Raw genomic sequence first — 13470 nt, forward strand, 5'->3', positions numbered from 1 at the left:
CAGAGAGAGATAGAGAGAGAGACAGAGAGAGGGAGGTCTTCCACCTGCTGAATCGCTCTACAGATGGCTGCAATGACCAGGCCAAAGCCAAGAGCCAGGAGCTTCTTCCAGGTCTCCCACGCAGATGCAGGGGCCCAAGGACTTGGGCCATCTTCTACTGCTTTCCCAGGCTATAAGCAGAGAGCTGGATTGGAAGAGGAGCAGCCAGGACTTGAACCAGTGCCCATATGGGATGCCAAAACTGCAGGTGGAGGCCTAACTCATTATGCCAAAGTGAGGGCCCCTGATATATGGATTTAGGCTGAACACAAATGTTCAGTTCCCAACACCAATGTTTTTTAAATGTTTGAGAATTTTGTGGGCTAACAGGGAGTTCAGGGACTTTCACCCTTGATAATGTTTTTACCTTCATAAAGCCAATGTTGTGGTACAGTGGGTTAAGCAGCTGCCTGCCACACCAGCATTGCATACCAGAATGCCCACTCACCTAGGAGAGTGGATGGAACTGCAGGCTCCTGGCCTCAACCTAGTCCCAACCCAGCAGACTTTGAGGCCATTTGGGATGTGAACCAGCGGATGGGAGATTCTCTCTCTCTAACTGCTTTTCAAATAAACAAATAAATCCTTCAAAAATGCCTTGACCTTTAAGTGTTTGTATTCAGTTATTTAAATGTTGGTGAAGAATGAACATGCAAGTTTTTTTTTTTTGACAGGCATAGTGGACAGTGAGAGAGAGAGAGACAGAGAGAAAGGTCTTCCTTTGCCGTTGGTTCACCCTCCAATGGCCGCCACGGCCGGCGCGCTGTGGCCAGCGCACAGCGCTGATCCGAAGGCAGGAGCCAGGTGCTTCTCCTGGTCTCCCATGGGGTGCAGGGCCCAAGCACTTGGGCCATCCTCCACTGCACTCCCGGGCCACAGCAGAGAGCTGGCCTGGAAGAGGGGCAACCGGGACAGAATCCGGCGCCCCGACCGGGACTAGAACCCGGTGTGCTGGCGCTGGCAGAGGATTAGCCTGTTGAGCCGCGGCGCCGGCCGCAAGTTTTTTATACACAACGAAGAAGCCTTTTAAAGCTTCTCAAATCCACTTTTGAAAAAAAAAAAAAAGGCAGGAGGGACCCAGTTTTCAGATATGGAATCAGTTTATTTCTGGTTTATTTTCAAAGATGTATTCGTTTATTTGAAGGGCAGAGTGACAGAGCGAGAGCATGAGTGAGCACAAGAGAGTGCGCACATGAACTTCCATCCACTGGTTCATTTCCTAAGTGGCTGCAACAGTCACAGCTGGGCCAGGCCCAAGCCAGGAGCATGGAACTCCATCCGGGTTTCCCACATAGGTGGAAGGGGCCCAAATACATGTGCCATCTTGTGCTGCTTTCCTGGGTGCATTAGCGGGGAGCTGGACCTGAAGTGGAGAAGCCAGGACTCAAATCCCCCATATGGGAATGCCGCCATCTCAAGCAGTGGCTTAAACTTCTGTGCCAGAACACTGGTCCCCGCGTTTTCCGATTGACAGGATACAGGCGGGAGGTGAGAGAATACATAAAGCAGGGAGGAGGGGCTAGTGAGCAGGCCACCTTGGTCACCATGAACAGGCTCAACAGGCTGACTCTTTCGGGTGGCCTGCTAAAGACATTCTTCCAATCCCACTCTTCTTGCCTCATCTCCTCCCTTTTTGGACCTAAGCCTTTGCTGTCAGGATCCTGGGGGAAAAAAAAGAACCAGACATTTCTTCATTAGGTTAATTTATTCTGAGAGGGGAGATGTAGCAAGTAACTAAAAGCAAATTCCATTGAGGATAAGGGGTTCTAATTGCCCTGGAAAAGGAGTTGCACTCCCAACATATAATAGATTCCTTTCATTTGGTCACTAGTCTGGGACTTGTGGGCTGTAAAAAGAGACTGTGTACCTGACATGCATTAATGAGGGCCCCTCCAAAGAACGAGCTGTTCATATAGGAAGGACTTCCTTTTATCAGCGTGTTTATCAGTGAGATTTCACTTGCACAGAACAGAAATTACTCCAGCTATTTTACAAAGACATGGCTTTCACATAGGGAATAAGGTGTTTACAGAATCAGCGGACGGGTTGAAGGAGAAACGGCTAGGCTCAGGAGTGACTACCTGAACAACCAGAAAAACTCTCACGCTCGGAAGAAGGTGCCCTCTTCCACCATCAGCTGGAAAATCAGGATGTTTCTCTCCTGACAGCTGGACTCAGGATCACAGCCCCTTTAGCCCGAATACTGGGAGTAGGCCTCTGCCACCACAGCTGCTGGCTCTTGGGAGCTTGATATCCTTGATGCAGTCCTGAAAAACAAAACATGGAAGCTGTCATTTGCTCTGTTGTTCCAGAACCAGTCTGTCCCAACAGATTCTCAGCGGCAGAACGAGAATGGAGTGTCTCTTCTTGCTACTCCCCTCCTCACCCAAAAGAAGGTGCACACACACACACACACACACACACACCTGAATAGCAGAGCCTAAATTGCATGCTTTCTCTTGTTTCTGAGGCACAATAGAGTTTTTTAGCTTTCCAGTGTGTGTCACAAAGAAAGGTATGCCAGAGAGGGTTTGGGGGTGCTCAACAAGCCAATTACCGAGTTCACCACCAGTTATTTCTTATCCCGAAAGAGTCCCTTGTCCTTGACCCTGACACTCTGAGACTGGTCTTTCATGATACAAAACAGGCCCAGTTAGATAAAAAAAAATACTTCAATTCCTAAAGCAAATAGTAGCCATGTAATGTTACTGGACTGAGAAACATTATGCTGAGTAAAAGCTGAATGATAAATGATATAGACATCCAAAAAACATATATGTTATATATGTAATAAAACATATATATTAGATATAAACACAGCTAGATCTGTAAAGTGAATATTACCATCTGGAAAAGAAACTAAAAATTGAACTTCTGACAAAGAAAAGGACATTAAAAAATATGACATCAAGCGGGGGCGGAGCCAAGATGGCGGAATAGTGAGGGCGCGCACCGATAGTCCGGGAAAATTTAGTTTAATAAAAGGGGAGTTACGGTAGCCTCAGAAAAAAGAACCAGGAAAATATTGCAGACAAAACTCTTCTGGATCCAGTGGGCGTGAATCGGAGGACCTACTGGGAGAACAAGGTCGCCCACCGCGCGCGAAAGCCGAACCACAGGACCGAGCCGCGGGACGGAGCCGCGGAAGCCGAGCCGCGGGACTGAGCTGTGCGCAAGTGCTCGAAGGGGAGTGCAACAGCGGGGAGACTTGGGAAGTCCAGGGCTCCGAGTCCACACATCGGCGCTGGAAGGGGAGCAGACCTGCGTGGAGAGCGTGGGAGCCCACAGTTCGGGACATCAGCGGCAGACTCAACACACCAGCGCTGGAACGCGAGGTGAGCCGAACCTCAATAACCCGAGACACCGGCAGGCAAGCGGAGAGAGGAGACTAGAGGGAACGACCCCCGGGGCGGGGGGGACTTCACCAAGCTAACTGGAAGAGAGAGAGAGGGAAAAAAAAAAAAAAGGTGACTGGTATGGACACGGGTTTCTCTCTCTCCGCTCACCTCTCAAGGGCGAGCAAGACAAAGAGCAGGCGCCACCTTGGACATACGTCATAAGCAGAGCGACCTCAGGTCTGCACCGGCCCTGAGCCTAGCAGTAAAACCTGACTCTGGGTGGGGCGAATTAACAGGAGATTAGGACTTAGTAAATTTATGGTGCTACTGAACTGAGACTGTGAAAAAAGAGACGGTGGGGGAGAGAACTCACGGAATTCACGTGAGCACTCTCCAGAGACGCTACAATTCCGTAACTTTGGCAACCCAGTGGGAGACTGAAGGAGAATTTGAGCCCACTCTAAGGGCCGAACAGATTCCCTGTGTGGTCCTTGGGAAAGAGCTTCTGATCTCTGGCTCCTGTGGGTATATCATTTGCCTGCTAACTACCTCCAACTTTGTTCAGCTGTGCAGAATAACTTCCCTGTTGAATCAAAAAAAAAAAAGAGAGAGAGAGAGAGAGAGAGAGAGGTTTACCACGCCTAACCTGGGAGTGTCACCTTTGGCACACCAAACAGAGCTCTCAGGCCACACCCATCTCAAGCCCTAAGGCTCCATCAAAAACAGATAGTCCACTTAATCTAGAGTCATAGTATAACAAGAAAAAGCACCACAGTGAAGAAACCAAATATCTCCAATATGACAAATAACAAACGCAAAAACCAAGGTAATAAAAACAAGGAAGTCACCATGAAGCCCTCAAATGAAAAAGACACCCCAATTCAAGATTATGAGAATGATGACATAGAAGAAATGCAAGAAGCAGATCTCAAAAAATTGATAAGAACATTAAGAAGTTCTCAAAAACAAATTCTTGAACTACAGAAATCCTTAATGGACAAGATAGAAAATCTCTCTCGTGAAAATGAAATATTAAGGAGGAATCAAAATGAAACGAAACAACTAGTACAACAGGAAACTGGGATAGTGACTGAAGTGAAGAATTCAATAGATCAAATGAAAAACGCAATAGAGAGCCTTACAAACAGAATGGGAGAAGCAGAAGAGAGAATATCGGACTTAGAAGACAGAGAACAGCAAAGGATACAGTCAGACCAAAGAAAAGAAGAGGAAATTAGGAATCTAAAACATATTGTCGGGAATCTTCAGGATACTATTAAAAAACCCAACATTCGGGTTCTAGGAGTTCCTGAAGGCATGGAGAGGGAGAAAGGATTAGAAGGCCTTTTTAGTGAGATATTAGCAGAAAATTTCCCAGGTTTGGAGAAGGACAGAGAAATCCTAGTACAGGAAGCTCACAGAACCCCTAATAAACATGACCAAAAGAGACCCTCACCACGGCACATTGTAATTAAACTCTCCACAGTGAAACATAAAGAAAAGATCCTAAAATGTGCAAGAGAGAAACGTCAGATTACTCTCAGAGGATCTCCAATCAGACTCACAGCTGACTTCTCATCAGAAACTCTACAAGCTAGGAGGGAATGGCAAGATATAGCCCAGGTACTAAGAGAGAACAACTGCCAGCCCAGAATATTATATCCTGCAAAGCTATCATTTGTGAATGAAGGTGAAATAAAGACTTTTCATAACAAACAGAAATTGAAAGAATTTGTTGCCACGCGTCCAGCCCTGCAAAAGATGCTTAAAGATGTGTTACACACAGAAACAAAGAAACACGGTCATCAATATGAAAGAAGGTAAAGGAAGGAAACCAAGGAAGGAAAGCTCACAGCAAAAGATCACAGGGAATTCAAAGCATATATTAGAACTTATCTTTGGCAAATGGCAGGGCAAAGTTACCACTTATCATTAGTCACATTGAACGTGAATGGCCTGAACTGTCCAGTTAAAAGACACCGTTTGGCTGATTGGGTTAAAAAACAAAACCCATCTATTTGCTGCTTACAAGAAACACATCTTTCCAACAAAGATCCATACAGACTGAAAGTGAAAGGCTGGAAAAAGATATACCATGCCAACAGAAATGAAAAAAGAGCAGGCGTAGCCATCTTAATATCAGACACCATAAACTTTACCACAAAAACCATTAAGAGAGACAAAGAGGGACACTACATAATGATTAAGGGATCAATTCAACAGGAAGATATAACAATTATCAATGTATATGCACCTAACTACAGGGCACCGGTTTATCTAAAAGATTTGTTAACGGACTTAAAGGGAGACTTAGACCCCAATACAATAGTACTGGGGGACTTCAATACTCCACTCTCAGAAATAGACAGATCAATAGGACAGAAGATCAACAAGGATACAGTAGATTTAAACGACACTATAGCCCAAATGGATCTAACAGATATATACAGAACTTTCAATCCTACAGCTAAAGATTATACATTCTTCTCAGCAGTACATGGAACCTTCTCTAGGATTGACCACATACTAGGCCATAAAGCAAGTCTCAGCAAATTCAAAAGAATTAGAATCATACCATGCAGCTTCTCAGACCACAAAGGAATGAAGTTGGAAATGAACAACTCAGGAATCCCTAGAGCATACGCAAACACATGGAGATTGAACAACATGCTCCTGAATGAACAATGGGTCATAGAAGAAATCAAAAGAGAAATCAAAAACTTTCTGGAAGTAAATGAGGATAACAGCACAACATACCAAAACTTATGGGACGCAGCAAAAGCAGTGTTAAGAGGAAAGTTTATATCAATAGGTGCCTACATCAAGAAATTGGAAAGGCACCAAATAGATGAGCTTTCTATTCACCTCAAGGATCTAGAAAACCTACAGCAAACCAGACCCAAATCTAGTAGGAGAAGAGAAATAATTAAAATCAGAGAAGAAATCAACAGGATTGAATCAAGAAAAACATTACAAAAAATCAGCCAAACGAGGAGCTGGTTTTTTGAAAAAATAAACAAAATTGACACCCCATTGGCCCAACTAACTAAAAAAAGAAGAGAAAAGACCCAAATCAATAAAATCAGAGATGAAAAAGGAAATGTAACAACAGACACCACAGAAATAAAAAGAATCATCAGAAATTACTACAAGGACTTGTATGCCAGCAAACAGGGAAACCTATCAGAAATGGATAGATTCCTGGACACATGCAACCTACCTAAATTGAACCAGGAAGACATCGAAAACCTAAACAGACCCATAACTGAGACAGAAATTGAAACAGTAATAAAGGCCCTCCCAACAAAGAAAAGCCCAGGACCAGATGGATTCACTGCTGAATTCTACCAGACATTTAAAGAAGAACTAACTCCAATTCTTCTCAAACTATTCAGAACAATTGAAGAAGAGGGAATCCTCCCAAATTCTTTCTATGAAGCCAGCATCACCTTAATTCCTAAGCCGGGAAAAGATGCAGCACTGAAAGAGAATTACAGACCAATATCCCTGATGAACATTGATGCAAAAATCCTCAATAAAATTCTCGCCAATAGAATGCAACAACACATCAGAAAGATCATCCACCCAGACCAAGTGGGATTTATCCCTGGTATGCAGGGATGGTTTAATGTGCGCAAGACAATCAATGTGATACACCACATTAACAGACTGCAGAAGAAAAACCATATGATTCTCTCAATAGATGCCGAGAAAGCATTTGATAAAATACAACACCCGTTCATGATGAAAACTCTAAGCAAACTGGGTTTGGAAGGAACATTCCTCAATACAATCAAAGCAATCTATGAAAAACCCACAGCCAACATCCTATTGAATGGGGAAAAGTTGGAAGCATTTCCACTGAGATCTGGAACCAGACAGGGATGTCCACTCTCACCACTGCTATTCAATATAGTTCTGGAGGTTCTAGCCAGAGCTATTAGGCAAGAAAAAGAAATTAAAGGGATACAAATTGGGAAGGAAGAACTCAAACTATCCCTCTTTGCAGATGACATGATTCTTTATTTAGGGGACCCAAAGAACTCTACCAAGAGACTATTGGAACTCATAGAAGAGTTTGGCAAAGTAGCAGGGTATAAAATCAATGCACAAAAATCAACAGCCTTTGTATACACAGACAATGCCATGGCTGAGGAAGAACTTCTAAGATCAATCCCATTCACAATAGCTACAAAAACAATCAAATACCTTGGAATAAACTTAACCAAGGACGTTAAAGATCTCTATGATGAAAATTACAAAACCTTAAAGAAAGAAATAGAAGAGGATACCAAGAAATGGAAAAATCTACCATGCTCATGGATTGGAAGAATCAATATCATCAAAATGTCCATTCTCCCAAAAGCAATTTATAGATTCAATGCAATACCAATCAAGATACCGAAGACCTTCTTCTCAGATCTGGAAAAATTGGTGCTGAAATTTATATGGAGGCACAAGAGACCTCGAATAGCTAAAGCAATCTTGTACAACAAAAACAAAGCCGGAGGCATCACAATACCAGATTTCAGGACATACTACAGGGCAGTTGTAATCAAAACAGCATGGTACTGGTACAGAAACAGAAGGATAGACCAATGGAACAGAATTGAAATACCAGAAATCAACCCAAACATCTACAGCCAACTTATATTTGATCAAGGATCTAAAACTAATTCCTTGAGCAAGGACAGTCTATTCAATAAATGGTGCTGGGAAAATTGGATTTCCACGTGCAGAATCATGAAGCAAGACCCCTACCTTACACCTTACACAAAAATCCACTCAACATGGATTAAAGACCTAAATCTACGACCTGACACCATCAAGTTACTAGAGAACATTGGAGAAACCCTTCAAGATATTGGCACAGGCAAAGAGTTTCTGGAAAAGACCCGGGAGGCACAGGCAGTCAAAGCCAAAATTAACTATTGGGATTGCATCAAATTGAGAAGTTTCTGTACTGCAAAAGAAACAGTCAGGAGAGTGAAGAGACAACCGACAGAATGGGAAAAAAATATTTGCAAACTATGCAACAGATAAAGGGTTAATAACCAGAATCTACAAAGAGATCAAGAAACTCCACAAAAACAAAACCAACAACCCAATTAAGAGATGGGCCAAGGACCTCAATAGACATTTTTCCAAAGAGGAAATCCAAATGGCCAACAGGCACATGAAAAAATGTTCAAGGTCATTAGCAATCAGAGAAATGCAAATCAAAACCACAATGAGGTTCCACCTCACCCCGGTTAGAATGGCTCACATTCAGAAATCTACCAACAACAGATGCTGGCGAGGATGTGGGGAAAAAGGGACACTAACCCACTGCTGGTGGGAATGCAAACTGGTCAAGCCACTATGGAAGTCAGTCTGGAGATTCCTCAGAAACCTGAAGATAACCCTACCGTTCGACCCAGCCATCCCACTCCTTGGAATTTACCCAAAGGAATTTAAATTGGCAAACAAAAAAGCGGTCTGCAGCCTAATGTTTATTGCAGCACAATTCACAATAGCTAAGACCTGGAACCAACCTAAATGCCCATCAACGGTAGACTGGATAAAGAAATTATGGGATATGTACTCTTTAGAATACTATACTGCAGTAAGAAACAACGAAATCCAGTCATTTGCAACAAAATGGAGGAATCTGGAACACATCATGCTGAGTGAAATAAGCCAGTCCCAAAGGGACAAATACCATATGTTCTCCCTGATCGGTGACAACTGACTGAACACCAAAAAGGAAACTTGTTGAAGTGAAAGGGACACTATGGGAAACGGTGACTTGATCAGCATAGCCCTGACTGTTAATGAACAACTTAATACATTATCCCTCTTAGTAGTTTTTTTGTCTGTTCTACTTAATATGACTGATTTAATTCTGTAATTAATACACAGTTATTCTTAAGTGTTGAAATTTAACTGAAATGTGATCCCTGTTAAACATAAGAGTGGGAATAAGAGAGGGAAGAGATATATAATTTGGGACATGCTCAAGCTGACTTGCCCCAAATGGTAGAGTTAGAAACATACCAGGGGACTCCAATTTAATCCCATCAAGGTGGCATGTACCAATGCCATCTCACTAGTCCAAGTGATCGATTTCAGTTCGCAATTGATCATAATGAAAGGACTAAGAGTCAAAGGGAGCACATAAGCAAGTCTAGTACCTGCTAACACTAACCGATAGAATAAATAAAGGGGAGAGTGATCCAACATGGGAAGTGAGATACTCAGCAGACTCATAGAATGGCAGATGCCCTAAATAGCACTCTGGCCTCAGAATCAGCCCTAAAGGCATTCAGATCTGGCTGAAAAGCCCATGAGAGTATTTCAGGCATGGAAAGCCAAGACACTCTGGCAAAAAGATCTCTGTGAGTGAGATCTCAGTGGAAAGAACAGGTCTTCAAAGAAGGAGGTACCTTTCTCTGAAGGGAGGAGAGAACCTCCACTTTGACTATGACCTTGTCTAAACAAGATAAGAGTCGGAGAACTCAAGGGGCTTCCATAGCCTTGGAAACTCATGACTGGAGCATAGGGAGATTACTGATGCCATAGACAGGAGTGTCAATTGGTAAAGTCAACAACAGGAGTCACTGTGCACTTACTCCTCATGTAGGATCTCTGTCCTTAATGTGCTGTGCATTGAGATTTAATGCTATAACGAGTACTCAAATAATATATTTCACTTTGTGTTTCTATGGGGGTGCAAACTGTTGAAATCTTTACTTAATGCATACTAAACTGATCCTCTGTAAAAAAAAAAAAAAAAAAAAAAAAGAAAAGAAAAGAAAAGAAACTATCAACTCCCAACTTGACTCTCACTGGGATTAAACATGACAATAGGTCTGATCTGATTTCATCATCATTAAAAAAAATCATCTATTATTTTTCACTTTATGTTTCTGTGTGGGAGCAAACTGTTGAAATTCTTACTTAATGTATACTAAGCTGATCTTCTGTATATTAAGATAATCGAAAATGAATCTTGATGTGAATGGAAGGGGAGAGGGAGTGGGAAATGGGAGGGTTGTGGGTGGGAGGGACGGTATGGGGGGGAAGCCATAGTAATCCATTATTCGTACTTTGGAAACGTATATTCATTAAATAAAAGTTAAAAAAAAAATATGACATCAAGCCTCACTATACGTTCTTGAAAAATACGGGCATATCAGGAGCGTATTACAACTATATGGAGAGTTTGTCTATGGTGGAAACAGGAGAATGAGAGTAGGGATCCTGGTATAACCTGCAGTCACTGTGTGAGACCTGAGTTCTGCAGCGCTGGGACTGGGACTGTTGCAGTTCTGTTCCACAGAGCAAGCTGCAGTTCACCCTGTCGGATTGGTGTAGGTCCCTACCTGCAATCCACTGCTCAAGACCCAAGGCTTCCCTTACATAATCCCCAGCATAGCCTACTCTTTCCCTCTGGGATGTGGGCATGAGCTCCTTCCTGTCTTATAGCTCTGGAACTGTGACAATTAGTATATATTCCTCAGAATCACCTGACCTCACTCTGTGGCACTTAGGAAAGATCCCACCTGCTTTCCACTGATCCAGGTCTTTGCTTGTCAGTGCACAATCCTAGGAATACCCTGTATTTACCCCATGGGACCTGGGCAAGGACCTCTTCACATCCCCTAACACTGGGACTATGGCTTTTCCTATTATAAGCCCCAGCATCAGTCATCCCACCAAGCAGAAGCTGGGGAAGTTCCCATCCACATCATACAGTTCCAGGGCCACAGTTATTTGTGCCATAAGCCCCAGCATCACTCAGCTACAAAAAAATCAAATATTTAGAAATAAATTTAATTGAAAAAGTGAAAACCTTCTACAATGAAAATTATAAACCACTAATGAACAAAATCATCAAGGACACACAAAATGGAAAAGATATCCCTTGTTCACGAGTTGGAAGAATTAATATTATTAAAATGCTCATACTACCTAACACAATCTACAGATTCAATGCAATCACCATCGAAATACCAAGTTCATTTTTTTACATAATGATAGAAAATAATCCTAAAATTCATAAGGGGACCAAAAAAGACCCAGAATAGCCTAAGTGACTGTGAGCATAAATAAATAAATAAACACAAAGTTATAGTCATTAAAACAGCATGCTACTGGCATAAAAATTGATACGCGGGTCAGTGAAACTGAATAGAGAATGAAGACGTTAACCTAAGTACATACAGCCAATTGATTTTTGAAAAGGTGTCAAAACATACATTTGGAGAAAGGAAGAGAGAGAGGAGAGAGAGGAGAGAGACAGAAAGAGAGAGAGAGAGAGGTCTCCTATCTGTTGGTTCATTCTTTAAATGGCTGCAATGGCCTGAGCTGGGCCTATCCGAAGCTAGGAGCCAGGAGCTTTCTCTATGTCTCTCACAGGGGTGCAGGGGATCAAGCACTTGTGCCATCTTTCACTGCTTTCCCGGGTGCATCAGCAGGAAGCTGAATGGGAAGAGGTGCAGCCAGGTCTTGCACCGGCACCCATATGAGATCTGGTGTCACAGGTGACAGCTTAATCTACTGTGCTACAACGTTGACCTCAAGGGTAGTCTTTTCATTAAATGGTGCTATCAAACGTGGATATACATACGTAGCAAAAGGAAATTAGATCCCTACTTCTCACCACGTACAAAAATCAACTTAAGGGACCTGGTATAGCAGGTACAGCCGTCTGCGGTGCCAGCATCCGTATGAGTGCTGGTTCGAGTCTGGCTTCTCCACTTCTGATCCAGCTCTCTGCTATGGCCTGGGAAAGCAGTGGAAGATGGCCCAAGTCATTGGGTCTCTGCACCCACATAGCAGACGTGGAGGGAACTCCTGACTCCTGGCTTCGGATCAGTGCAGCTCTGGCCATTGCAGCCATTTGGGCAGTGAACCAGCAGATGGAAGACCGACTCTCTGTTTCTGTCTCTCTCTCTCTCTCTGTAACTCTGACTTTCAAATAAATAAGTAAATTAAAAAAATCAACTTCAGGTAAATGAATGTAAGACCTCAAACTATGAATTTGCTAGAATAAAACAGCAGAAATACCTCACAACATTGATGTAGGCAATGACTTTTTTTTTTTTTTTTGGACAGGCAGAGTGGACAGTGAGAGAGAGACAGAGAGAGAGACAGAGAGAAAGGTCTTCCTTTTGCTGTTGGTTCACCCTCCAATGGCCGCCGCGGCCGGCGCACCGCGCTGATCCGATGGCAGGAGCCAGGTACTTCTCCTGGTCTCCCATGGGGTGCAGGGCCCAAGGACTTGGGCCATCCTCCACTGCATTCCCTGGCCATAGCAGAGAGCTGGTGATGTAGGCAATGACTTTGAATAAGACCCCCAAAACAAAGGCAAGGAAAATAAAACTAAACAGATGGGATTATATCAAACTCAGAAGGTTCTGCACAGCAAAGGCAAAGACTGAATAGACTTTCTACAGAATGGGAAGATACATTTACAAACACTCATCTGACAAAGGATTAATTTCCAAACTATATCAAGAACTCAAGAAATTCAACAACAATAAAACAACCAATTCAGTTAATAAATAGGCAAAGGAACTGCATAGACATTTCTCAAAAGAAGACATTCAAATGGCCAATAAATACAAGAAAAAATGCTTGGTGTCGCTAGCCATCAGGGAAATGCAAATCAAAAACATGGTGAGATATCACTTCACCCCTATTAGAATTATCAAAAAGACAGAGTAACAAATGTCGGCAAGGATATAGAGAAAGGGGGAGTCTCATATGATATTGGTAGGAATGTAAATTAGTGCAGCCACGATGGAAAACAGAATGGATTTTTTTTATTATTTTTTAACTTTTATTTAATGATTATAAATTTCCAAAGTACAGCTTATGGATTACAATGGTTTTTTCCTCCCCATAACTTCCCTCCCACCCACAACCCTTCCCTCTCCCGCCCCCTCTCCTTTTCCATTCACGTCAAGATTCATTTTCAATTATCTTTATATACAGAAGATCAATTTAGTATATATTAAGTAAAGCTTTCAACAGTTTGCACACGTACTCTATAGAATACTATACAGCAGTAAAAAACAAAGAAATCCAGTCATTTGCAACAAAATAG

The 13470-nt window shown here is 42.6% G+C and overlaps 1 long non-coding RNA gene across 1 annotated transcript; it reads right to left on the reverse strand.

The window, feature by feature from the left end:
* Positions 1 to 1120: 1120 nt before the first annotated feature.
* LOC149119600 (uncharacterized) lies at positions 1121 to 4768 on the reverse strand. The gene is made up of 3 exons (XR_016227995.1): positions 3546 to 4768; positions 2121 to 2306; positions 1121 to 1700 (listed from the first exon to the last, which is right to left on the reverse strand). It is a non-coding gene; the product is annotated as an uncharacterized LOC149119600 (long non-coding RNA).
* Between the last annotated feature and the right edge of the window lie 8702 nt (positions 4769 to 13470).

Source organism: Oryctolagus cuniculus, chromosome X (genome assembly GCF_051225735.1).
Source record: "Oryctolagus cuniculus isolate XC-2025 breed Fujian yellow rabbit chromosome X, ASM5122573v1, whole genome shotgun sequence".
In the NCBI taxonomy this organism is placed as follows: domain Eukaryota; kingdom Metazoa; phylum Chordata; class Mammalia; order Lagomorpha; family Leporidae; genus Oryctolagus; species Oryctolagus cuniculus.